General features: G+C 39.3%; 1 protein-coding gene across 3 annotated transcripts in view; it reads left to right on the forward strand.

The window, feature by feature from the left end:
• Positions 1–26,519, forward strand: part of LOC126759799 (neurobeachin) — a 624,909-nt gene that overhangs the window by 96,129 nt on the left and 502,261 nt on the right. The window lies entirely within an intron of this gene.

A 26,519-nucleotide genomic window follows, 5' to 3' on the forward strand; every position in this document is an offset into this window, starting at 1 on the left:
GCACTTCGTTCGCTTTAAAAAACCTACTTCCAATGTTTTTTCTCTTTACACCAACATTTAAGTTCTTTTTCATACGCCTATGAGACTACTCATCGCTTAAAAATATCCTCATATTGGTCAACCAGCCGCTCAAATGTGTTATAAGGCTGTCTAATGCTCTCAATAAGACGCGAAAACTGCCAGAGTGTGGTGGCGAGAGATTTAGAGAGGAAATTACATAAAAGCGACAAAGAAATTTGCCCAGCTACTGTGTCTGGTCAGCATAAAATAAACTCCCACGTAGAGTGTTTAGCAATTTTATTACTTTTTCATTTACGCTTCAAGTGTTTCGAGAAACTTTTCGCATTGCATTATTTTCTTTCTAATTTATTTTATTTTACTTTTTTATTGTTGGTGTTTTTATTGCCTGTGATCGCCGTAGGCTGTGAATTTTCGGCAGCTTAAACGTGAATGTACATTGCGATATGATTACAAGTAACCACCACCCTCAAGTTCCGTTGAATGGCGAATCTACAAGGATGAGATGAAAAGAATTTCATCGATTGACAGATACATTTAGTCTCGCAAAATTTAGTCAATCCAAAACTAACTTAACGGCATTTCAAGCACTTTACACTTTATTTATTTTTACTAATATTGGACCGTTTTCATATCTAAAAATGCACCAATGTACCCAAGATTAATGAGAAGAGTAGTAGTAGCAGGACGGGGATGATGTGTGACTTATAGATTTTGGTCTTTGTTCGTCCAGAGAGAACTCTAATTTTCAATTGCCTACTCAGTCCGAAGTAGCATCTGTTGGCAAGAGTTATTCTGGCTGGATTTCGAGACTGACGTTGTTTTGGTGTTAATTTTGGTTCCAAGATAGACAAAATTATCCACGCCTTCGAAGTTATGGCCAACAATAAAAAAGTCAACAGTAACGTGGGAGCCAAGTCGCGAATGCGATGACTCTTTGTTTGATGTTAGGAGATATTTCATCTTGCCCTCGTTCACTACCAGACTCATTTTCTTAGCTTCTTTGTCCAACCTAGAGAAAGTAGACGTATCTATTTAGTTCTGCAGCTCGAATTATTTTCTCAAAAAGTATATTGAAGAAGTCGCGCGGAATGCAGGCGCCCTGTCTGAAGCCTCATTTGATATTGAATGGCTCGGAGAGGTCCTTCCCGATCCTGACGGAGATTTTGGTATTGCTCAACGTCAGTTTACACAGCCGTATTAGTTTTGCGGGAATACCAAATTCAGACATTGCGGCATAATAGCCAGATAACCATATTTCGGGTCACATCGTCCTGCTCTTCCGTCGGAGCGTGGGCAAATCAGCGATATGTTGAAGAAATTCGCTGTGATGCGATTTGTGGTTTGTGTTCCACCGGGGTGAATGCCAAGACTTGGCGACTGAGTCTATCTCCCACCACGAATTTGCGCTCCTTTATATGGCATAATGCGTTTGCCATGAGCATCATCAAAAGGTGGTTTCTCCTCCGAGGCTGTTGTTTCGTGTTCATTGGGGGCGTTTTTTACGTGGCGGGTCCTAAACCGAGCGCACAACCCTGCTGAGCTTTAGCTCGCTTTCAAAGGGATGCTCTTTGACTACCCAGGGGATACTTGATCTAAGATCGGAAGTCGTGAGCTGCTGGCGCCATATGTAAGAGAATCGTTTCTGGTCACTCCCAAATGAATGGCATCAGAAAATTTTCCTCACTTGCGTGAATTCTACACATGATTCGATCTTCCCTACACATGGACCCCATCCTCAACTGATAGCCGGAATATCTTATAACACGTTTTATTTTATTTCCCAGTAACAGCTTCGATGGCTCGTGCCTGTAGTTAGTTGCCAGTATCTATACTTGTTCATTCTCGCCTCCTTATTGAATAGCTTCGATAGTATATAAGTGTGAGAAACCAACGCGATTCTAGCCTCTTAGCCTCCTAGAGGCCGCTGCGGCACGATCAAGTTCGTTAGAAAGTCGACAGATATCGTTGGAACAGTTTCCGCAGCAATTGTAACACTTGGATTATTTTGGTATTACATTACCCAAATAAATTTTGCGAAAGGTGATGGATCTTGGTTCGATGGAAATAAATAAAGTTCAGTTTTATTTATGAATGGATAGCGGTGGTGGAAGCGTAAAGTCTCGATCATATATAAACCATTTACTATATGCTCTCACTCTTTCTCATTGACTTCCTGATTTACTGAAAGGCACGCTGCGATGTCCTTGAGCTCTGTGCGTTCTGGCAGTGTTGAAAGTTTAATAAACTATTTTTCTTCTAATAAGTTTGCAATTTCATTAGTAAGTTAGTTCAACTTCAACTTGCCCAACAACAACACTGTCTGTTGTTGATATTTCCAAAGCAGAAATATTTTCAGTTTCAGTTTTTTAGCAGTTCGCATATCACGTGAAATCGGCAACCGGAAACACCAGTTTACAGTTGTTTTCAGTTATTCAATAACACAACCAGCAATTGGTCGCTTCCAGCCAACTTTCGTGCTTTTAACAAGTTTTTGCTTTTCTTGTTGTAATTTACTTTTACTATTTGCTAAGTGGCCCACTTGTTTTTGTTATTGTTGGTTTATTTGTTTTATGGATTTATACTCGCATTTCAATTACCTGCATTTTCATTATTTTACTGCTCCTTTTGCACGGAACATGCAAACATGCATATGAACAGGTATCAGGTATATATGTATACCAGGTATACATATAGATATATGAACATGTTTTTGTGTAAAAACGCTTGTTGTTTTCGCTTTTCAATTTACCGAATTTCTATTTCAAACCAAAATATGATTTTGCTCTTTTACACGAGTTTCTGTGTTATTTTTATTTGTTGCGGGTTTTGTAAGCTGCATTCGATACATTGTGTTGCAAGGATATGTTGCACATACTATATACATATGTATGTATATGTGGATATGGATTGTGTTTCTATTTTTAGCGCAATTGTGTGTAAAATTGTGTTTGCAAGTATCGATGCAATTCCGGGAATATTTTCGGTTTCCTGTTCATTGTGGCATGTTAAAATACACTTGTGAGCTTAATTAACTGCTCTATTCAAAGGTAGTTTTTTCTACGGTGCATTTCTAACAAGACTAGAACAAGTATGAAACAAAAATTTGAAATTTATTACCAGAGTTTGAAAAACAAGTTTTTCTTTTTGCATTGTGAATAGTGTAGTTTTACAAAAATATGAAAAACATTATTTCTTCTGCATAGAGAATGAATAATTCAGGTTTTTATGGTTTCATTAGTGAAGTTTCGGAAATTGTTTTTATATTGTTTTAATTAAGCCGAACTTCACTTTCAATACTCTTCTTCTTCTTTACTGGCATAGGAGTTCATGTGTAGAAGTTCACGCAAGTGAGGAAAGTTCTCTGATTGCCATTCACTTGGGAGTGGCCAGAAACGATTCTTCTACATATGGCTCAAGCAGCTCACGACTTCCGGTCTTTGACCAAGTAGCCTCTGGGTAGCCTAAGAACATCCGTTTGAAGGCGAGCTTAAGTGAGAAGGCGAAACATCCCCTCCACAGGGTTGTGCGCTGGGTTTGGGACACGCCACGTAAGAAACGCCCTCAATGAACAGTGCCTTTATATGGCAACCCTGATGTGTTACTTAGACTTACGTATTATGTCGATACACTTATTGAATTATTTAATAATAACGTCCAATTCCTAGTTATTTGCTGGAAGTATGGTAGTCCTGTATAATATACCACTGTGGGCAACAAATAGTAAGACTTCTTAATTTAAATTTCGCGCTTAAACCGACTTTTACGATGAGTGAAATTATTCAACAAAGAAGTTCCATTAAATTTTGAGTGCGGAATCAAGTTTCTGGTGCCGAAACGTTCAGAATATTGGGAAAGCCCTTCGGTGATAGTTATTTGTCGCGAGCAAGTGTTTTTGATTGGTACAAATTATTCAAAGAGGGTCAAGAACTCGTTGACGACGAACCACGTACAGGACGGCCATCAACATCAACTGGTGATCAACAGGTAAATAAAATAAAGGAATTGGTGCTTGAGAATCGACGATTAACAGTCAGAGATTTTACTGGCATCGTTGGAATATCGGAAGCGTCAACGAAAACCATTTTGAAAGACCTTCAATAGAAGTAGATTGAAAGCACAATTGGTTCCAAAATCACTAATTTTTTTCGAAAAACAGCGTCGCGTTGACGTTTGTGAAATAATGCTTTCCGACTACCAGGATGCAATTAAACTTATTATTACTGGCGATGAGTCTTGGATTTATGCTTACGACCCGGAAATAGACGATCATTCGGGCGAATATTGTGGCAAAGGTGAGCCGTAGACGAAAAAGCAGGTCAAAGATCAAGAATATGTTGACAGTTTTGTTCGGTTATCGTGGATTCCGTTCGACCGGCCAAACTGTCAACAAGAAATACTATTTGAGTGTTATGCGTCGTGTGCGCGAAGCTATTCGTAAAAAGACGCCGGAATTATAAGCCGACAACTCTTGGTTTTTGCACCATAATAATAAACAGTTGCATACTGCATTGATTCTTCGTGAAATTTTCAACCAATATTGTGCCGAAGCCTCCGTATTCGCCTGATTTAGCTCGGCTGACTTATGGCTATTTAGCAAACACAACTTTGACTTCAACAACTGGTTCGAGGGTTGGAAAAAACGTTGCCACAACGTATTGAGGCCAAAGTGGATTACTTTGAGGTGTATTATTAACGAACTCTTACTATTTTTTGCTCATATATGTCATACTATCTCCGACGATTCCTTCTGAATGTTACAAACTTCAAGGCAAACAGCATAATTCAATTATGGGATCTCCGAATAAATTAGTAAATGCCCATATTTTTAAGGCTTTAGGAAGATACTATGAAATTGAGTACGAACGACTGTATTCCATTCGAGCCAGACTCGGCGTCACTACGGGCCTGGTATGATAATTGATCTTGTTAATGAATTTGAAGTAAAGTGGTAATACGACAAAAACATACGACAACGTTTTTATTCCCCAATAGAGAGAAAGGGACCAATCGTTGGCTGTGAGATCGAGAGTTCCAACGGCGAAGTCTGACATACCGACGGAACAAAGTGTGAAATAGGAACAGGAATATAAATAGGAGCGGACTTCTTCTATAGTAATCCATAAGCAGAAGACAGCTTCAAACTAAATGACTACAATTCATGCTTTCTGTACTAGCCAGCAAGTCCTTAAACTTGCTAACGCACAGCTAAGTGGAAATTAAGGCTGTCCGTAGCGCCACTACTAAGTCTCACTGCGTTAGGTTATGCAAACCGGTAATAACTAGGCTCGGAGTAGGTATCTCGAATAATATCAATTGAGTACCCAGTCATACGCGTATAGAAATAAAAGGAAATGAAAAGGCAGACAAGTTGGCCAGCTCAAAGGTAGCTAAGAACACAGTTCCCCTAAGCTGCCACAGACTATTTACATCTTTCAAGGGTCTCTTGAAGCAATGGATAGGTTTCAACTGGGAACAACTGAGTTTTTGGAACACTAGCAACTAAGCTCTGTGCTCTGTAAGATTATTTTGGGGTAGTGTTGATGGTGAACAGACTAAAATGCTTCTACTTTTAGGTAAAAGTGAATTTAGTAATATTGTAGAAAGGTGATGAGATGCTGGAACATTAACTTTGCGAATACCCAAACTTCAGCATAAATTCCATGGCTTTTAATCTACCAATATCGATTTGGTCATGTCATGGTCCGTCTGTATGGCTATCCGTTTGTATAGGCGATCTATTCCCTCAGTTTTGAAAATATCGATATGACATTTTGTCCGTTTCTAACCAATAATCCTAACCAAACTGTCCAATATGTTCCGAATATGCAGACTGAAATATGAAAGATGTGTATTCTAGATTTTAAATATAAGCAACGATATTTTTGGTTTGCTTATAAACATATCGTCACCTAAAATGCAAAATAGCGTATCATCAAAAACAAATCGAAAATCGCTGTCAGATATAATAACCAATATATAACCACAATATGAGTGTATGATAACCATTTTATAATCAGATATATAACCAATATATAACCATTTTATAACCACATATATAACCAATATATGACATTTTTATAACCATAACTCAAATTCAGTTTCAGTATGAGTTTCTATTATCGGGTGATTTTTTAAGAGCTTGATAACTTTTTTTTAAAAAAAAAACGCATAAAATTTGCAAAATCTCATCGGTTCTTTATTTGAAACGTTATGATTTACTTCAGTTATGGTCCATTCGGAAAGTCCAATTTTTCTATGTATTATATCGTTTTTCTTCGCCTGTAAACTTTTGAAAAGTGATGTGACGTTATTTTGCATTTTATGTGACGAACCAATCTATTTTGCATTTTATGCTCTTAAAAAATGATATTATATCGTTTTTTTCTTCGCCTATGTATGTATTGTATGTACTATACTTACATATATTTTTAAGATTTTGTGCTAGGCTCTGAAATGCGTAGAAAGTGGAGATTCTTCGAAATTTAGCATAACGATTGACAAAACAACTGCCTGTGCATGGTTTCGATTGTTCATATGTATATATAGATGTTAGATAAATGGTTTATGTACCTATATACTGTTATAGTATATAATAAAGTACGGAAAACGCAGAAAAGGAATCCGAATGCAACAAAATTTCACGGAATTGCAGCGCTTCCTAAGGCCGGCAGCGATCTGAGCAAGCAACTGCAAACACTTGGCACAATGCTGCCACACTTAAGCATCAAAATAATATAGAAATCGCTTATGTGTGTGTATGTGTATAACAATATAGCTATCATTCACGCTACAACAAAGCAAACTGCAGCGACGAAAAAGACATTCACTGAGGAGGGGACACAGCAGCGCTGCAAGGAGCGTGCATGGATAATGTTGCCAAAAGCAGGAAGACTCAATTCATTTAGCTCGCTAAGCTGTGAACCAGCAATGGCAGCGAAAGAAAAAGCTAAAGGGCAGCAGCGTGTCCGCTTTGCCGCCACTTCGTGAGCTTGCCAAAGCTGCTGTGAATATTTGTGCAAGCACTCGAGTATAACTGCCAAATGATGATGCACATAGGTGGGTGTGTGCGAGAGTGTGTATACATATGAGTGTAAGGGTGTGTGTGCATCAGCCATTACTTATCCTTTTCACGATTTACAATTGTAAAGAAAATATCATTAAGGATTTTCTATTATGTAACAAAGCAAAGGAAAGAAGAAAAAACCACACACATACAGTGGCAAGAAGTCAGTGCAGCCAGGCGCACAGCGCCACCAGCAGCATCGGCAACAATATGAATGCCTACGACAACAACAACAAGAGCATACAGCAGACATTAACCACTTGACATACACGAACAACAATTATTCAAGGCAGTTGGGCGCTGATTGCAAAGCACATATAACATTTGTATGTGTGTGTGTAACCGCTGAGCGCTGTGCTTCCTGCCACAAGGAGCTTGCAGTTATCGCTGCGCTAAAGGGCAGCATAACAGGGGAAACTTTGAGACGCTTGTAGTGTAAAATCAAAGTCGAAAGAAGATAAAAGAAAATGCTAAAAAAGCAATGCCAACAACAACAACAATAATAATAGTTAAAGCTGTGCAGCTTGTAGTATTTAAGGCAAGCGGAGTGGGAACAATACATGTTTATACCCTGAACAGGGTATATCAAGTTCGCGTTATCCAAGATAAAGGTATACATCAAATGGTTCGGATTGGACTATAATAGCATATAGTTGCCATATAAACTTAACCTTTATTTGATGGTTCTTGTATGTAAAACTTTTAAGGCTGCCATACAAACTGAACGGTGAAAATCATGTCTTTGTATGGAAAAGTAATTTATTTAACAGGATATCATCATGAAATTTGGCACGGATTATTGTTTAAAGCAAAAGTGTAATCTGCCAAGAAATGGTTCAAATCGGATCACTATAGCTTATAGCTGCCATACAAACTGAACGGTGAAAATCATGTCTTTGTATGGAAAACTTTTTTATTTGATGAGATATCATCATCAAATTTGGCATAGATTATTGCTTAAAGTAAAGATGTAAATTCCCAAAAAATTGCACAAATCGGGCTACTATAGCTCATAGCTGCCATACAAACTGAACGATGAAAATCAAGTTTGTTGCTTTGTGAAGGGTATCATAGCTACGGCGCAACCAAAGTTAACAGTTTTTCTTGAATTATACATATATATACATATAGCCAACAGATATACATTTAAACGAATATAAACAAACACACTTGCACTTACAGTTATAACTCCGCATATGAGTAAATATACTCGAGTTTGTATGCGGGCAGACATGAAAAACGTCGCGTCAAGCGTTGAAATGTGCTTAAAAAAGAAAGTCACACACACATATACAAATGTACACACACACAGAGCCAAAACTTAGGCTCACGTTCATGCAAACGTGCTCTTGTTGCAAGCAAGGCAGGCAGTGTTTGCCGCACAACTGGCGTGCCCTTTTGGCATCAAGTCAGCCCAAAGACAGGATATGAATGGAGAATTGCATTTTAGACTTTAAAGGAAATGCTAAATACAAAAACGAAAAAAAGAGCTCACTTTCACATGAATGAAAACTTCCACAGTCAATATGAATTGCGCTTTTGTCCTTTGCCATGTCATTTGTACATTTTGACATGTGTGTTTACAAATATATTTATAGTGACATGCTCACAGATGCCGAAATGAACACAGGGTGGTCTACAAGGAGTTTTTTTTAGAAACACGGTGTTTTTAAGAGAACAAGCTATTGATAACACAAGTTGCTGGCTCTAATTCTCGAATAGTGTTTCAATTAAGGATCTTTCACATGAAGTGGTTGCCCTTCAATTTACATCTGACGTCTAACTTACATCGTCCAACTTAAGCGAATTGGCTGAAACACAAATATCTCAAAGTCGATATTTTCAATTTCTAATCGCAAATAACGGTTACTGAAGGTATGCGCTTCCAAGCGGTTATACCTTGACCTTTCAAACGCGGAAAAAACAAAAAGGAAGGGTTGAGATGCTTCCACTTCGACTATTTCTATACAGCTTCTGCAGATGGCGGCTGGTAAGATTCCCAGCCTTACAGCATGAACGCCAATAGGGTAATGACCTGTTAAAACCCCCACAAATTGGTAGAGGCTAGCCTTACAGAGTACAAAGACTGGAGCTCTTGCGATCGATTTTGAGCCAAAACCTTGTTATCTGAGTCGCTAGTCACTTCTCTGAAGAAGGCAGCTCTCCGGAACAGTAAATCTATTGCTACCATAATGCCTGCAACCTCGGCTTGGAAAACACTGCAATAGACAGGAAGTCTGAAGCTGGAGGTCATAGAGAGTTCCCGACAGTAAACTCTCCCGCCAACCTTACTCTCAAGCTTTAACCCAACCGAAAAAAAGCTCATTATCTCTTTTCTCCAACGACTTCTTCCTACCCAAAACTCCCTCGCTGGTATATGGGCAGAGAAGAAGCCGTCAGAGTTCGATTTAGCGACAAAGTAATCCGGTCTGAAATCAAATTGTACGATAATTTCCGAGTGTTCAGACAAAAGGGTAGCTCTGTGGGAATATTTTGTACTTTTCAGCCATCACAAGTGATCAGATTTCCAGGTCATCAGCCGACCAAAGTCATTGTCCAGTTGAAAACATTCTTTGTTGGAAGCTGAGCTTTTAGTATGTTGGGTGGTTCCAGGCCGACTGATTCAAACAGTCATGCTCAGAAAAAGTTCTAGTTTTCTGAAGATCACGTGAGGTTCGGTCCTCACGGTAATAATAAAAAGAATGGTCTCAAACCTTCATTTGTCCATTCAATTGGTCCCTGTTAGAAGAGTTCTTATAATATTTTAGTCTCTTTCCCAGAATATAGATTTCAATGATGAATTTTCAGTTTTGACATTTGCATAATAGTCGAAACCCTTCAAATAACGGCGGTACTGGGAGTTTTGTTCACTAGAATACCAATCCCAGGCATTTTTGGAATTTTTTTACAAAAACATGGAAAAATAAAAAATTATTCCGAAATGAATGCCTCACGGACCACCCTTTAAGAGTGAGCTTCGTTTATATGAGTGTGGCCGAAGATGCGCTTTTCCAGATTTTGTTTGGAAATCTTTTCTCCATTGCTTCTAACATGTCCTTCATTGCTTTATTTACTTTCTCTTGCTTTCGCTGCTTCCTTGCATGTTGGTTTTGTTGTAACTGACAGCTGCGGCTTAACTCATACATACATATATTCTATGTTCTTGCATTTCTTCGCTCGAATTCTGACTTTCGCTGCAATATTTGTGTTGAAGTCTCGCAATATTTCACACAAACAACTTTTTTCCGCACAACACAAGAGAAGCGCTTGACATTCTGTGTGTGGCTGGCACAGGGCTTGGAGGCATAAATACTTGCAAATCGAATTTCAATCAGCTGCGTCAATTTACAAAAAATGTGCTATTCACTTTTGGCGAAATCGCGTCAAGAGCTGGAGAGCAAGGGTGCCTGCTGAGGAAGATTGATGAATTCAGCTATTCAATGAAATTATGTATGTACGTATGAGCAAAGTAAGCATTTATACGAGATAAAAGATGTATTTGAGCAACGCATAGCGATTTGGAATTTATAATCTCATAAAGATGAAAGAAATAAGTAATGCTTTGAAGTGTTAAGCAGATCAATGATTTTTGAAAGTTTGCAATATGTCTCAGTAAGTAATATACTTAATACTGTCTTAGTACTAGTTCTTCTGCAAATAGATTTGTAAATTTGGCGGATGGAAAACTCTGAAAATACCACTCAATATTGGAAAAATTGCAAGAAGATCTGGTGGGTTTTGTAAGTAGTCAGTATGATATTGACAAAACCCGACATTTTTGTTGAAATTTCTACTTCCAACCAGTGTATGCCCTTGAATCATTCAGAAAAGAGATAACCGGTGCTTCGGTTAACATGCCTAACAGCAACCGGTAAGAACGAGCGAATTACCAAAGAGCTTGAAGAACTTTCCTTACATTATAGTTCATTTTGAAGTGCCTCTAGAGAGAAGCATTCTCCGAAAACATTTAGAGCTTTCCAATTTTACTTCCTATATAATTTGGCATCGTTTTGTGGTTTCAGTGAGATCTTATCCGAAAGACCTCTGTATCGAAAATTTTTAAAGAATTTTCATATAGCAAAAATCAGGTGTTACATTAGGTTGCTTTGAATTGTAGTAAGCGATTCAAAGAGTTCAGAACTTTTATCGTGGAGAGTTTATGAGATTTCAACTATTCTAACAGTGGATTCAACGTCTTATCTATAAGCCAAGTAACCAACTAACAGAAGGTTTCAAGACCGGATCATACTTTTATAGAACCCCAGGGGAGATCTAGTGACTGTTGGCTAGAGCATACTGAAATTATGGAGGGAATACTTCTCCAGCCTGCTGAATGGTAGTGAAAGCATAAAATCAAGAGATGACGAACCCGATTACCCCAATCGATGACGATGGGGTAGATGTTCCATTGCCCGACCGTAGTTACGACGGCTTGGTGGCCAATAATGAATCAAGCCAATGCAATGTTTGATAACCTGTTGTGATGTGAACCAATATTTAGTCAGAGCGTTCTGCATCGACCGGAAAAAATTGTAGTCAGATGGGGAAAGGTCTGGACAATAAATTGGGTGAGGCAAAATTTCCTAGACACTGTTTTGCAAAAACTTTTTAACCGGTCTTGCAGCAAGGCGCGTAGTGTTGTCATGATGAAAAGTTATTGACTTGTGTCGCAAACTCCGTTCAACCTTCGCCAACCGCTCGCTCCAATTTGACAGACGTCCTTCTGATCCCGGGATTTACAGGACATTACCTTGACGACATGGATATTCGGGCTTGCCGTTGATTTTGTTGTTGGCAAGGTCGCACATGTGAATTTTTAAGATTAGTCACAATCCGATGCAAAAACTATATCTTTTTGGTAGCATACAAGCTGGATTTCTGACATGCGAAATCATATTTCAACGTCACTTGGCTTCAATTCATTTGGCCTACCCCAATTTCCTTGATTTTGAATGTATCCGCCTGTGTTTTTAAGTTTTAAAATGTCTGCTTAAGTGACTCCCGGATTGTACATGTTCCGGAATTCTACGTGTTCTTCGTGTGTTTGACAACAATATTAAACGAGTAATGCTTCTAGTTACTTAGTTATGGTGAATATCTGAACTGCTAAAATTTTTGGCCGCTCAGCACGTTCAGAATACGAGCAACAATGAATCGGTTTCGCACCACTTTTCTTCTAGTGGATAATGCACATTCTCAAAGATGTCCTACTGTGCGTACCGAAGAGGCTATTGCTGCTGTGAAGTAGACTATGGAGGAACACCCGAATGAGTCCACTCGCCATTATGCGCAACAATTGGAGCTGAGCCCATCCACTTTACTGAAGGACCTTGGTTTGCAGGCTTAAAAAATCCAACTCGTCCAACAATCAGTGATGAAGCTCACTTTTGGTTGAATGGGTACGTTTTGTCTATTATAATTGGAGTGATGGTAATCCACAAGCCATTGTTGAGACACCGTTACATCCTCAAAAAGTTACTGTTTGGCGAACTCTAGCGACAATTGAAGCCTTGGGAGAGAATATTTGGCGCTATATCGCAGAAATACGATCTATGACACGCGTTAAGGTTCACTCCAAGGCTTGAATAGAAGCTGGATTGTCCGGAAAAAGTCTAACGGTGTGCTATCACATGATCTTGGAGGCCAATCGAACGGCCCATAACGTGAAATTATCTGCTCACGAAGTATTCTCTCAATAAATCTATTGATTGATGCGACGTGTGGAAAGTGGCGCCATCTTGTTAAAATCAAATATGGCCGAGATCACGAGCTTCAATTTCATGGGATGCCTAGTCGGTTACCATGGCGTGATAACGGCTCTAAAGTTTCGAAAACTCTATAATTTATAAAAGTGTGAAGGAGCGTGCTACATTTATCACGCCATTTCGCCTACAAACATAAATGAGCGCAATTTGTCAGCAATCAATATACATACATAGCTGCCCTTTGACACCCGCACACATACACATACTAGTGCAGAAGCATTTAAATAAAGGATGCAACAGTGGCAAATACGCAGCGCATTTGATAAGAAAATTCTATACAATGATATGTATGAACATGTATATTTATATTTGCATAGACATACATACACATTCACAGCTCTGCCGATATAAATGAGGTCAATAACAGGTGAATTACTTGGAGAATTGAGGCTGTCTCACAGTCATTTCATGCATTATAACAGTACTAGCTCTCATTTAATATACATACACCTACATATACTTCACGAAATGAGTGTGTATGTGTGCTTTTATGCGCAACATTTATAAATACTTGTCTCTGCCACATGAGCATAATAGAATTTCTACGAAGCTTAGCACACACACACACACCCACACAGTCGTAGTCGTCGTCGGCGACATAATCAGGCGCAGCGCCTTCATCATTATCATCAATATCGAATAGCTGGCTGGTCTCACGTGTGTGGCAACGGCGGGTGTCAGTGCAACATCTACCGCCGCCCACAAGCGCTTGCCACAGTCATTGCCAAAGGCCGTGCCCCGTGCAACTGCTCTGCCACCGAGCGTGTTTCTTTAGAAAGCGAGGATTTTTTTCACCAATCAGACATACACACATACTTATTTTCTATGCGATACTGTATGTGTATTTGTTGAGGTGCCTGTACGTGTGCTTATGTCTATGGCTGTAGCTGTATATATAGTTTTTTGCGCTTCATATTGCTATTGCGCCGGAAACGCTCGAACGCTTGTCGTCGGTGTTCACCGTTTGTCGTCCGACGCCCGACGCCCGACGTCCGCCCGTTTACTCATTTGCTCGTTTGTTCACTCAACCGCTCATTGTAGTGCTGGCTGGCTGGCTGGTTGACAGAGGCATTGAAATGGAAATAATTACGTGTAGTTTAATTCAATTAGTCACTGCGCTCATTAGTTACTTCGTCGTTCTGTGTTTAAGTGCAAGTGTGTGTGTGTGCTTGTGTGGGTGTGCGCTTGTTCGGCATATGTGCGCCGCCATTCCACATTAGTCAACATTTAATTGCCGAGCCGTGCTGAAGAGAAATGTCCTTGAGTCCATTTTTACTACACTGTGGTTCCCCACACACCTACACAGACATACAAATTAATTATCGTTTAATTATTGATGTTGCATGTTTGTTCAGCAGATCGATCTTGGCATTGTGTTGCAGCAGTAGTATTCGACATAGGTCAGTTTGCGTACTGGAAGAACTTGGGCATATACAAGGTGCGTTCCAAAGTAATCAGGACTGTAAAAAAATACAGAACAAATGGTTTTTTCGGTAAAATCAATTAATTTAATTCAAAATAGTCTCCTTCTGCTTCAATACAGCTTTTTGCACGGTCCAAAAGCATGTCGAACGAGTGTTTTAGCTCGTTGGCCGGTATGGCCGCCGGTATGCCGGTGCAAGCCTTTTGAATGGCCCCTACGTCTGCATAACGTTTTCCTTTCATGGGCAAATGCATTTTTCTGAAAAGGAAGAAGTCGCACGGTGCCATATCAGGTCAAATAATCGGTCACAACTGTCGATCGATGAGACGATTCTGAGCAATTTTTGGTCGTCAGTCAATTTGTGCGTAAAAAAACGTGCACACACACCTTTCGTAAGCCCAAATGTTGGGTCAAAATGCGATAAATCGATGTTTTGGAGATGTTCAATTCCATTTCCACGAATTTCAATGATGATTTTGGCTAATTTTTGATGAAATCACGCACAGTTTCGATGAAATTTTCGGTGATCACGGATTTTGATTGGCCCACCTAGACCTAGCCAGCATAGCCGCCGTATTTTAATTCGCTGACCCGTGTCAATATCGTCGTATACTTCGAACAACTCATCGTTCCATCGAATGCGATATTCGCCGTTGCCAATGCGTAAAGGATCATAAATACTATCTCTCGAAAATTTGTAACGTCGACTCATTAGATGTTATCTTCGGCCATGCCTCTGCACCATATATCAAAACGGGAATAATGAGTGACTTGTAGAGTTTGGTCTTTGTTCGTCGAGAGAGTACTTTACTTCTCAATCGCTTACTCAGTCCGAAGTAGCACCTGTTGGCAAGAATTATTCTGCGTTAGATTTCGTGGCTGACATTGTTGTTGCTTTTAATGCTGGTTTCAAGATAGATGAAATTATCTACAACTTCGAAGTTATGTCAACAGTGACGTGGAAGCCTAGACGCGAGTGCGTCGACTGTGTGTTTCATGACAGGTGATATTTTGTTTTGTCCTCGTTCACTACCAGACCAATTAGCTTTTGCTACCTTGTCCAGTCTAAAGAAAGCAGAACTAACGACGCTGATGTTGAGGTCAATGATATCTATATCATCGGCGTATGCCAGCTGTATACTCTTACAGATGATTGTGCCTTCTCAATAAGTTCTGCAGCTTGAATTATTTTCTCCAGCAGTAGTTTGAAGAAGTCGCACGATAGGGAGTCGTCTTGTCTGAAATCTCGATTGGTACGCCTCAGAGAAGTCCTTCCCGATCCTGACGGAGCTTTTTAATTTTTTCACGGCTCTTTTCCAAGATTTGGCGCGTGGTGAATATCTGGTCAGTTGTTAATTTTACAGGCCTGAAGCTACACTGATAAGGTCCAATCAGTTTGTTAAGGGTGGACTGTAATCTTTCACACAAGACGCTCTCGATAGAGCCTTATATGTATTTTACGTGATGTTAAGGAGGCTTATCCTACGGTAGTTAGCGCAGATTGTTGGGTCTTCCTTTTTGGACAGAGCACACTTAAATTCCAATCGTCAAAATCATTAAATTTTATCTTTAAATAATAAATAGCAGTTTTATATTAGTATGATACTTTTTCTATTTCTTAAAAATATATACAGTTCAACTTCTACAACTCAAACTTTTAAAATTCGAAGTGCTCCATAACTCGAACTCTATTAAAAGAGTATTCATGAAGAAATAATTCACATATTTCCAGATCCTCTTTGCGCTTAGGTGTGTGACTTTGCTAAGAAATAACTGATAAATAAAGTCTTGCCTACATTCAGGCGTGATCGATCAAATACGCACACCTAAAGATTAAAGGAACAAAATTGAATTTAATATATTCCGCACAGTATTGCCCTCTTCTTTTTTACTTCCGACATTGTTTCGCTTTATAATTAAAGGAGGCGTTAATGCTCATCTATTTGAAGATTGTTTATATAAAAAACAAACAAGAGTTATAATTATTGCTGCTTGATAATTTTAAACGCGTTTTCACTTTTGTCAGGCAAGTAAAACTTTTATTTGTTATTTATTGGTATAAAATATATATCACAAACACTGACAAATACATTTTTATAATCTCTAAAAGATAAATTTCGCTTTAGAACTTTGGAAAATTTGTTCAGAATGGTCCGTAGGACATTTCCCGCTTACACAATTTTATAGAGAAAAAAATGAGTCGCTCAACCCAGGGTACTACATTTTGAGAATTGGGCATAAGTCTTCGTACTTCATTTGGAATATTTCTAGATTGCATTTGGATTATTGAAAAATTATGAATGTTAATAATTCTAAATATTTCTCCTTACATACATACATATTCCAATATAATTTACTAACTTCTCTTCTTCTTTCTCCTTTCAGGTAAGTGCGAACACCGCATTAGAGTTAATAAAATGTGAATCTCAGCAAAGTGAGTAGACACCGTAATAAATCTTGTAGCTTTGAAGTGCACAGTGTGGAAGAGCTTTGCTCTACCGAAAAGAAGCCACAAAGCAAGACCTTGTCTTATCAGTTATCTTCTTTCTTTTCTTTCACTTTCGAATACAACTGTTAGATGTGTCTGATTTTGTTTGCCAACTTTTTTCTGTTTGTCAAAAAAAGTTTTACTGCAATTGTATTTATCCCCTTAAATGGGTTATCTCTTATCCGGTTATAATTGTACGGTCAGCGTGTTTTGCGGCTTAGGACATTTGTTGCAAGCGTTTATTCTGGCTTTACTTTTGTCTTCTTTGCGTTTTCTTTTATTTGTTTTCTCGACAACTCGGTTGTTGTGCGGGTAAATCTGAACCCATGTGTAAGCCTAAATACAGCGACAATTTGACAGCTTAGCTTTCATTTTTATTTGCCGCTTTTGGGACAATCTACAAAGTGCAATAACAGCAACAACAATAAAAGAAAATCCTGCCCAAATCATTAACAAATCTTTGAAGTTCCACAAACGCAGGAAGCTCACGTCTACAACTGTATGTGTGTTTATATGTGTATGTATGTATGTATATTTATACAATGCCACATTTTGTTTGTATTCTTCTGTGCTACAAACAGCACAGTTGGCATTTTCTCTGCCATCGCGTGTCACGTGGGCGTGGGTCCACTTGCCTTTACGTGTGTTTACGGCGGGCATTAGCAACAGGATTGTGTAAGGATTTAGCATTTTTCGCTTCGCCTGAAGGGTAAATGAATGTTAGTCAGCCGTTGTGGCATTGTGACACGGTTAAGCCACGGCGCTGGGGTCTTAAGAACACACACACTCAATCGTGATAAATTTGTTGTTGCTGTGGCTTTCTTATACTGTCGCTTTGTAAGCACATAAGAATATTGATATATATGTATATGTACATATGTACATTTGTATGGTGACTTCATATATGCATGGCAGGATTCTTATCGATTTGCCGTTTACAGCTGGTCATTACCGTTATTCATATTTATTATTGGCATTGACATTTTTATTACTGTTATTATTGCATTTTCTTACATTTAATTTCCGTACCGAACCATCTCGATAAGCATGCCTACGCAGCGATATTTCTTACTCATTTCACTTGATTTGGTTAACGGTGGAGAAATAGTGAAGGAATAAATTCTTAAGTATTCAGCTTATAATCCTATTTTTTGGATTTCTTCGAATTATTGAGCATTAAAGACCCTTAACTGGTACTAACTTTTCGCTTATTTCTAGCGTATGTTGAGCTCCTAACCTAATAATCTCTAGTTTTACTACGATTCAGCCAATTTGGGCCTTTGAAACAGGCTAAGTACGACGCCAAAGAGAAAAACTCAGACCCAAAGGCACTTCAACATCGTCGAGATTAAGTAATTAAAAGAGCTACTTGATACCTGAGCCATAAGATCTCAAGACTTTACCAAGTTAAGGTCCGATTTGCATGTAGAGGACGCGGGTTAAGAAACTTTCGAACAATGAAAATGCATTTATTATCATTAAACTCAATGTACCTAGGTAGGTAGGTAGGAATACTGACATCATGGGCTCAGTTAGCGCTGGATGCGCCAGTGTGAAGCATTATCGTAGGACTTTATAATCCTACTATTCCGTTTCATACTTCAAAAAAATAATGCTAGGAAGCTACCAGTATACCGCTATCCCTACTCCGCTGTCCATTTTAGGAACCGTCGAAACAGGTAGAGGTAGCATATTCCTCCCCTTCCAAGATAATTAGAAATAACTATATAGTAGAGAGGAATCGAGAAAGCATTATGTATGAAAATAACTCCAGCAAATACGAATATTCATTTCGGCTGGCTCTTTGAAGAACAGTGTGTGTTTTTTATATACATTGTTAATAATCGTTTAGTTTTACGTTTTCGTCGATAATTTTCCGGTCTGCGGTCTAATATTTGAATATCTTCCTCTTTATTGGCGTAAACTCCTCTTACTCGTTTATAACCGAGTTTACAACAGCGCGCCTGTCGTTCTGGGGACTCCAAGTATAGCCTTCTCTTTCCAACACAGCGGAGGTCTTCCTCTTTCTTTGTTTCTCCCTGCGGGTATTGCGTCGAATACTCTCAGAGTTGGAGTGTTTTCATCCATTCGGACGACATGACCTAGTATGTTTCGCACAGCTCATCGTTCCCTCTACTGCGGTATTCCCCGTTGCGTAAAAAGACAAAAATTTTCGCGGAACTTTTTTCTCGAAAACTCGTAACGCCGACTCATCAGATGTTGTCATCGTCCATGCCTCTGCACCATACAGCAGGACGGGGATTATAGGTGACTTGAAGAGTTTGGTCTTTGTTCGTAGAGAGAGGCCTTTATTTCTCAATTGCCTACTCAGTCCGAAGTAGCAGCTATTGGCAAGATTTATTTTGCTTTGGATTTCGAACCTGACGTTGTTTTTGGTGTTAATTCTAGTTCCGAGATACGACTTCGAAGTTATGACTATTAATAGTGACGTGGAAGCCAAGTCGCGAGTGCGACGACTTTTTGTTTCATGACAGGAGATATTTCGTTTTGCCCTCATTCACTAACAGACCCATTTTTTGTTCTTCTTTATCCAGTCTGGAGAAAGCGGATTAAGTTCTGCAGCTCGAATTATTTTCTCCAGCAGTAGATTGAAGAAGTCGCGCGATAATGTGTCGCCTTGTCTGAAACCTCGTTTGATATAGAACGGCTCGGAGATGTCTTTCCCTATCCTGACGGAGCTTTTGGTATTGCTCAACGTCAGTTTACACATCCGTATTAAATTCGGATATATTTGTGTAATATTCTGGTGTATCCGCTATTGATTAATAACTTTTACTTTTCAAGTATAGCTGTATCATTCCATTGAGAATAGTTTTTAGTGCTGGAGACGGTCTCAAAATCGAGGCTCCAGGCTCTCCTTAGTATTTCACCAACCGCTTTATGTACAATTATATCGTGATTTGAGCTTCCTTTTTATCTTTAATTCGGCACATTTTCTGTAATCCACAGCTACCCATTACTGTCTTATAAATAGATGCTTGACATATTTCACAGACAAACAATCAATTCTATTACCGAATGTATCCCTGATCGATTGGCTTGAGATTGAGTGATTCACATAACATCCAATTTTGACGAAGACTTACTTAGTTCTTTCGAATATTCTATACTTCTTATTTTTTCTAACCGTTTCCTGCATCCATTATCGAAAAGTAGTTCTGACTTCCTTCCTTAGAAGGCCGATTCTTTAAAACGGATTACACTTAAATTGTAAGTGAAGCTCAAAATACCAAATTTTTCTGCTCTTATAAAAATTATGTCTAGGCTAAAAACAATAATTGGTAGAAATAGCGGTTAGATCTCTTGTAATGGTTACACGTAGGTTGCTATATATATTTCTGGCCTAATAATGTAAATAGGCATATTTATCAACGAAAATGGTTTTATTTTAATTTTTATTTTTTTTTTATTTTTTTTTTTTGTCGATCGCTGTTTTGTTTCGGGCTCATACGCATAGATCCATGATTCGTCACTTGTGACGATCTTATAAACGTCTTTTGAAGCACCGCGATCGTATTTTTTCAGCATTTCTTTATACCAATCCACACGAGCCTTTTTTTGAGCGATTATCGAATTGTGCGGGATCCAACGAGAACAAACCTTTTTTACGGTGAGGTGTTCATGCAATATCGAATGTATGCTGGTGGGAGAAATGCATAGGCATGCCTCTATCTGAAGGTATGTTACATGACGGTCTTGCATTATCAGTTCACGTACGGCATCGATGTTTTCTGGCACAACGGCTGTTTTTGGACGACCTTCACGGAATTCGTCTTTGAGCGAGCGTCGGCCACGATTGAATTTGTTGTACCAGTTTTTCACAGTACTATAGGATGGTGCTTCAAAGCCATACAAAGATTTTAGTTCATCGATGCACTCTTGTCGTGATAATCCACGTCGAAAGTTGTGAAAAATGATCGCACGAAAATGTGCACGAGTTAATTCCATTTTTTGGCCGAGATGAATTTTTTAATTCCCTGTAAATAAAACAATTCACTATTAAATGACAAAACGTTCTGAGTGATGTTATGCTAAAAAATGTCATACTTTCCAATGGAAATGTCAGATTGCACCTGGCAACACTTAGTGTTGCCCTAGGCCAGAATATATATAGCAGCCCTCGTAACAGTGAACATTCTGGGTATTGTTTTGGGTGATAAATAATAATAGTTTTAAGTTGTATCTGGGTCCGGTTTAAACTAGGGTTTGGAGTAGCAAGTGCTATCTTTTATACTTGTTTGATAACTCGTCACTCTCCGACATATATCAAGGATATTTAACCTCTTTGGAATGCTGCCAATCCTTCTGGAAAGGCGCCTGAGACAAATACTAAAACAAAGCGCGCTTAATGTTTTTCCTGACAGCAGTCCATAAAGGTAGTATGTGTGAGACCAGCTGCGATTACTGAGCACCAGAAACCTACGTCATTCACTATTTACAACAGCAGTTACCGTTATTTGCAAAATAACCTCAAAATAAATCAACTCATTTGACCGCGCTCAATGATGTTGCAGGCGAAGCATGGGTCAGCTGACAGACGGTTGACAGGTCGTAGAACGTTAAGGATTCGGTTTGTCTCAAAAACCACACACAAACACATACAAACACCTTTAAATATATAATGTTGTAATTGTAAGCAAGCAGTTGCGAAAATATGCCGGCGGTTGTAGGCGTGAGGCGAGAGGCGGCAGAAAGGGTGCCAGCTACTATTTTCTGCTACATTAACAAAAATTATCGACTAAAAGCAGCGGCGGAGAGAGGCGCATTCTTCGTGACCACGTGACAGCGCCCATTTAATACACTCCTCATTGATCATTGTTGCTGTTGTTGTCTTTGTTTTGCACAATACGCACACTTTGTATGCCAGCGAGCCATTCAGCCACTCGAATAATCATTTGCCATGTAATAAAGGAGGAGCTAATAGAAATTCCACACACAAATGACCACTACTTACATCGGCTGTTTGCAAGTATTGCCAACACTAACATGCTTGAGTGGATGTGTGTATGTGTACTTATATACACACTTATGTAAGCACTTGGGGTTGAGTGTTCACTTTTTATTGCCAAATTATTGTTGAGGTTTGGTGGTTACTTCGCCTGTGTGCGTTAGAGAAAAAGGTGGAATACACAAAAATCCAACAAAAAAAAACGTGACAAGGAAAAATAAATGATCTTGGTGTGACCAGTGGTCACGAAAGTGAATAACATAAAATTAATCAATTGGAAACCGTTAGACCAGCTTTAAGTGTTTGCAGCAGTAGCGGAAAGTGAGGCATTGCAGCTCGAATTTTGCCTTTACTATTTCTTAAAGTAAGCAAGTAGAAGGTTTTGTACAAAGGGTATGTCTAGGAGTTGTATTTTTCCGGAGTCACTTTCGCGGTTATAACCGAATTTATAAGATCGCGCCAATCGCTATTCCTTTTTGCTGTTTAGCACCAATTGGATACTCTAAGTGTAGCCAGGTCCTTCTCCACCTTGTCTTTCCAACTGAGTGGAGGTCTTCCTTTTTCTCTGCTTTCACAGCGGATACTTCGTCGAATACTTTCAGAGCTAGACTGTTTTCATCCATTTGGACGACATGACCTAACTAGCGTAGGCGGGTACTTCGTCGAATACTTTCAGCTAAACTATGTGAATGCCGTCGTATATCTCGTTCGGCTCATTGTTCCATCGGACCATACATCTCCACAGAACCTTTCTCTCTCGAAAACTGCTAACGCCGACTCATCAGATGTTGTCATCGTCTCTATGCCTCTGCACCATGTATCAGGACGGGGATGAAGAGCGACTTATAGAGTTTGGTCTTTGTTGCTGAGGAGAGGACTTTACTTCTCAATTGGGTACTCAGTCCGAAGAAGTACCTGTTGGCAAGAGTTCTTCTGCGTGTCCACTAAATCTTCTTCTTTGACTTTCTAACTGTGGTTTGTCCGAGCCGAGAACACAAAATTCGCAGGTTACCTCCATACTTTGTGAGGTCGTGCCAGTAGTATATCTCAAGTGCAGATATATCGTTATGCACTAAGTCCTTCCATTGCATGTGTGGGCGCCTAGTTTCTAGTTTTCATAGATCTTGCGGAGGACGAATGCTCTAAGTGCTTTCTCATTTTTGGACGGGAATAATAAGAAACTTATAAAGCGTAATTTTTGTTCGTGGAGAGAGGGATTTGCTTCTCAAATGCCTACCGATCCCAAAGTAGCTCCTGATCTCCAGGGTTAGATTATTTCCTGAATTAATGCTGGTTCCGAGATATGCAAAATCCCTAACATTCGCCTCCCGGTACTTTTTCTTGTCTCGTTTAGCACAATACCCATCTCTTTCGCTCTTGTTTTAGGCTGGAGAAGGCTGTGTTAAGACCGACAACGTCAATATCACCTGCGTTCTTCAGTAGCATTAGAGCAGACAGTGTCACTGCTGTACAAATTAGCGACACGTATTACCTTTTCTAGTACTATATTAAAGAAGGAGCACAACAGCGAATCACCCTGTCTAAAGCTTCGTCCGATATGTAACGGCTCGGAGAAGTTCTTCCCAATTTTGGTTGTGCTCAATGTCATTCTGCAATTTTTTTTCACCAAATATGTACATAGAGTAACACATAGTATTAGGTTGTCAAAAAAGTCCTGCGGTATTTTCGCTAGTTGGCGCTGAAAGCGCGTAGTTCTAGTTTTATTCGTCGCATCGGGTCATGATATACCTTTTTGGAAAGCTCATTTCACGCTAACACGTGTTTGATTGATTGTCGTTTCTTTTAAGTCGTTCGTGAGTTAAAGCGTCGCAAACATGGAGCAAAATAAAGAGAAAATACGGCATATTTTACAGTACTACTACGATAAAGGCAAAAATGCATCTCAAGCCGCCAATAAAATTTGTGCAGTTTATGGACCCGATACAGTTTCCATTTCCACCGCACAACGATGGTTTCAACGTTTTCGTTCTGGTGTAGAGGTGGTCGAAGATGCGCCACGCTCCGAAGGCTTGTCGTCGAAAATTGCGATAAAATCGCTGAATTGGTCGAAAGAGACCGGCATAGTAGCAGCTGTAGCATCGGTCAAGAGCTGGGCATAAGTCATCAAAAATTCATTTCAATTTCAATTAAAAAAAATTCAATAAAAATACCGCAAGACTTTTTTGACAACCCATTATATTAGCTGACTTCGCTTTGGGGAGTAACGATTTGAACAAACTATACTAGTTGTTCGAAGGAACTGATAGGATGTACGGTGCAAACTAACAATCCACAATACTTGTATCTATGTATATCTGAAAAACAATTGTGGTAATATTGAGAAAAGCAGTTCAAACTATGAGCTCCCTTCTCTTGTTACCGGTTTTTCAACGTTAATTGAATGCCCGAGAGATTCATTAAACATCTCTTATCCCAAGCGTATCTCAAATATTAAAGAATATTTTGACGTAAAATTTAGTACAGTACTACCAACTTACAGAAAAAAAAATTTCCGAGTCGAAAAACATGCGAAGTATAAATTAAAAGTTCACCTTTCAATTTGATCTCAGTAGTATAAATAAGATATACAAACTAATTTCCACGCACACACACACACCACCAACTAAATGCCATTTAATTAGCCTCGACTTACGACTCTGAGTTAAGTGTGGTAAATTATTGCGCGTTGTCGCGAAGGTAAATCGATACAATTAATTTTCTACGCTCACGCAAATTGAAACTTCTTCTCTTCCCACCTACAATGCAGTTGCTATGCCATTTCGTCGAGAAAATTTTAATTGAAATAAATGCAAACACTACACTCTTTGGGTACCTTTCAAATAAAATGAAAGTCTTTTGAGATTTGTTTGTATGCTTTGCTAGTTAATACATAATACTACTTAAGAATAAATTAAATGCGATGTAATAAATGACTCGTTATATAACTGTACCTGAGAACGTGGTAGTTTTAGTGTAATCTTCCGTGGAACCTTTCTTTCGAAAACTCGTAACGCAGCATGTAGCAGAACGGGGATGATGAGTGACTTGTAGAATTTGCTCTATGTTCGTCGAGAGAGGACTTTACTTCTCAATGGCCTACTCAGATCGAAGTAGCACCTGTTGGGCAAGAATTATTCTGCTTTGGGTGTTAATGCTGGTTCCAAGGTAGTCGAAATTATCTACGACTTCGAAGTTATGACTGTCAGCAGTGACGTGGGAGGCAAGTCGCGAGTGCGACGACTGTTTGTTTGATGACAAGAGATATTTCGTCTTGCCCTTGTTTACTACTAGACGTATTTGCCTCGCTTCTTTGTCTAACCTGGAGAAAGCAGAACTAACGGTGCGGGTGTTGAGGCCAATGATATCAATATCATCGGCATACGCCAGCAGCTGTACACTCTTATAGAAGATCGCACCTGCTCGATTAACTTCTGCAGCTCGAATTATTTTCGCCAGCAGCAGATTGAAGAAGTCGCACGATAGGGAGTCGCCTTGTCTGAAACCTCATTTGGTATCGAACGGGGCGGAGAAGTCCTAGCTGATGCTGACGGAGTTTGGTATTGCTCAAAGTCAGCTTCCGACATCCGTATTAGTTTTGCGGGGATACCAAATTCAGACATAGCAGCATAAAGGTGGCTCTTTTTCCTGCTGTCAAAAGCAGCTTTAAAATCGACGAGGAGGTGGTGTGTGTCGATCGTCTTTTTACGGATCTTACATAATGAATATGTGATCAGTTGTTGATTTTCTGGGCCTAAAGCCACACTGAAAAGTTTCAAACAGTTTGTTGACGGTAGGTTTTAATCCTTCACACAATGCGCTCAATAGAACCTTATATGCGATGTAAAAGAGGTTTATCTGACGGTAGTTGGCGCAGATTGTTGGGTCTTCTTTTTTATGGATTGGGCAGAGCACACTTAAATTCCAATCGTCGGGCATACGTTCGTCCGACCATATTTTGTAAAGATGCTGATGCATGCTCCTTATCAGTTCTTCAACATCGTATTTAAATAGCTTGATCTTCAATCCATCGGCCCCCGCCTCTTCGTTTTTCTCCAGACGGGTAATTGTTATTCGAACTTCTTCATTTTCGGGCAGTGAAAAGTCTGCGCCATCGCCATTGACTGGGGAACCAGGTTAACCATCTCCTGGTGTTATGCTTTCACTGCCGTTCAGCAGGTTGAAGAAGTGTTCCCTACATAATTTCAATATGGTCTGGGCACTAGTCACTAGATCATGCATGTTCCGGTCTTAAATACTTCTGTTAGTCGCCGCATCTTTTGGTAGAATTTTCGAGCATTACCTCTGTGGGCCCTGTTTATTTTTAGATAGATTAGAAGCCCTCAGTTATTATCGCAATTTCTGTTGTTTAATTCCTCAGGCGTCCACATTCCATTCAAATAATTGTAGGCAAGTCTTTATAGTATGGTGAAGTCTCATGCCAATCAAATTCCATCTACTTAACAAAAAGTCTTCCTTAAGTTGCCTTCCTTCCAACAAGAAGCAACATTTTATACAAACTCGTTAAATATTTAATCGCTACACTATGGTAACGAATGACTCTGCTGCTCGCATGATAAACACAAACAACAACTGCGCTCTCCCTTTCATATACACCTCACTTTTAAGTTTTCTATTAACAGAAGTTGGCAGCAATTTCCTTTGACCTTCTTCCAGACGCACCCACGCACGCAGTTTTTGCTGCTTAACTGCGCGAATTAGCGCACAGATTGTGAAGAGCGCAGAAGAGCGAAGCAGAAAGAGAGATAGAGAGCGTGCAGCAACACGAAGGG

Source organism: Bactrocera neohumeralis, chromosome 5 (assembly GCF_024586455.1).
Source record: "Bactrocera neohumeralis isolate Rockhampton chromosome 5, APGP_CSIRO_Bneo_wtdbg2-racon-allhic-juicebox.fasta_v2, whole genome shotgun sequence".
NCBI classification, from domain to species: Eukaryota; Metazoa; Arthropoda; class Insecta; order Diptera; family Tephritidae; genus Bactrocera; species Bactrocera neohumeralis.